Here is a 2,630-nt window from a genome sequence, read left to right as displayed (position 1 = left end):
TTTTGGAAATTACTGTGTAAATATTCAAATATGAATATTTTGGGTTTAAAAAAAAAAATTATGATGTCGGCTATTAGGGAGGGCCCCTGGAGTAAAAAAAAAAACTCACTGTATCTAAAAAAAAAGGTGTTTCCCCTTTTTATCAAACAAACCCTAAAGGGGATTTGGGTATTACTGTATGTAATTTTAAATAAAAAACATGAAACCTGGTCGAAACGAAACTGGGGCAAAAAATTGGACCATGGAATGTAGGCGTTTTTCAGTCCCCCGTGCCCTTTAAAGGTCAACCTTTGGCAAATTTGGTTGAAATTTCTGCATCTGAAAAAAACTAAAAATGAAATAAGTCGAGGGTTTGTCTTGTGAAGTAGGAGAGACAACACTACCCCATCATCTTCTACTTTCCAAGAGGGGATTGCTACAGGAGAGGCTACAAAAAGGACTGGTTCCGAGGACGAAAAGTTTTTGCAGGGTCCCTCCAAAAACTTTTTTCTCCCCTGTTTTTACGTCTAACTTGACAAGTGTTGTAAAATCGTGGACCATCCCTTCATTACTTGCACCATAGGCATAACGGTACTGTTTAGCATTGTAGGCATAGTTTATTCTTGGCATTTCAAAGAATATAGGGTTGAGGGTGAGGGCCTCAAGGTGAATTGTGTTGTCGTTGACTTTCTTTGCAAGAAAGGCGAGGGCTCCCCGCGTGGTTCTCCAAATTTGGGGATCTGAAACCAACCCTCCAGGAGCTCGGGTTTGGTGGGCATTTCTGGGTGACATCTCCCAAAGGCAAGGGTAAAAACCCTTTTGGCCCAAAGAGTCAAAAAATTTTTCAAAAAAAATTCGTCGGGTTCAGTGTTGGATTTGTTGAGATTGGGGGTAGTAGGAGGGGGGGGACTTCACGATTTTCGCCCAAAAATTCAATATGGAAAATGGGTCGATGACCCCGCATGTCGTCACTCGTTCTCCCTTAAAGCGTTGGATGTGATGGGGGAAAAGTGGAAGAAGGCGTCGGAGGTGAAGGTAGTTGGGTGCTCCTGCCCAGTCTGCCGTTCAATCACCCTGAAATGGACCTTCTCGTTGGGGAACCACACCAGAGCCTCTTCGATGCTTTTGCCGAAGTAGTAATTGGTCAGAAGGGCAAACCCATTGCTAAAAAACGTGAAAGGTGTTTTTTAAGGAGGGAGGAAGTAATTTTCAGTGATGGCATAACTTTTGCATGTATCTGGATGGGAAAAAAAATTTCCACCTGGGGAAGGATTGATGCCTCCATTTTAGGGCCCTTTTTAAATTTCACCGTTGGGAAGAGAGATGATGTTATAGGTTGGGGCGTCTCTGTTCCCAGATGAAAGCTAGGTTGTAAAAAAAAAAAAAAGTGGGCCCTCCCGGGCTGACATGAGGGGTGGGCGGTTGGTTGTCGGAAAATTGCAAAAACGTAATCTGATATTGTTAGCTGGGAAATCAGAATGGGAAAAAAAATATTTTATTCTGGTAAAATTTTACCTTGATGCATTTAATTTTTGCAGTAAGTTAGGGGTAAATGGGTTCTCCAAACTTTTCTGGCTGCGGGGGACCCCCACAGATTACTTCTATTCCCCAGCAAAAAAACCAAAAATAAGTAGCAATTATAAGAATCACAAGGTTTTAGTGTTTAAAAATATAATTATATTGCAAAGGGGAAAAAACGGTGCATTTTCCATAACGTGGCTTTATGATTCGTTGTCAAGCAATCGGGCAGGTCGACCACTACTGACAAATACTAAAACGCGTTTAGGAATGGATGTGGGAAGAAGAGAAGGAGGAGGGAGGGGGGTGCAAGGATCTTGTGACCCCTTCTGGGGGTCGAGGGGGCCCCCCCACTTTCTAAACACTTTGGGTTAGATTTGACAAATCGGAAGGGGGGGGGGTTACATATTTTTAATTTTTTGTAAGAGATATATCTGGTAAAAAAAATATTTCATTAATCGTGTACCAAGGTTAATATATTGTTACTTGCTATCATAAAAATATAAAACACATTAAAAAACAAATTTTTTTTCAGTGTGTGGTTCCTCCCGGTTTTTTACCAAACCTTATTTTTCCGAAAAGTGTTCAAAGTCTCCGGGTCCACCCAAAAACCCCACTTCAATCTGTTTTTCCGGGCATGGCAATCATCTGGTCCTTCACTTGGAGGAACATTCACAAGGACAGTTATTTTCCACTATCTTTGGGCGGGTCGTGAGAAACCAAGGGGGCGCCTACGCTGTCAAAAAAAAGGTTTCGGGCATGGAATCAGGAAGGGCGCAGTGCAAAAAATCCTCTCACGAACTATGCGTTTTTGCCCCCCATGTTTTTCTTGGGAAGCGTCGCTGTCCCGATTACCTGACGAAGGGACGGACGGGGAAAAAGATTTGGATACTCGTATTATATAAAGTCAATGAGTTTTTAATTTTTTCTCGATCTTTAAAATTATTTATTTGATGGTAAGTATCCAATAGTCGTCGGAAAACCAAAAAATCAAAAACAAACTAGCTAAAATGTAGTACAAAGTAGGTCTGTAGAACACTGAAGGAAAAAAATTACCATGTTTTACAAATTAGTCTATATTCCTAATTCATCACTGTTAAATTGAGTAGAACATCAGGGTTGTCAGTCAGTCC

Source organism: Penaeus monodon, chromosome 19, assembly GCF_015228065.2.
Source record: "Penaeus monodon isolate SGIC_2016 chromosome 19, NSTDA_Pmon_1, whole genome shotgun sequence".
NCBI classification, from domain to species: domain Eukaryota; kingdom Metazoa; phylum Arthropoda; class Malacostraca; order Decapoda; family Penaeidae; genus Penaeus; species Penaeus monodon.
The sequence above is the reverse complement of the archived record's forward strand: the minus strand, read 5'-3'. Positions refer to the sequence as shown.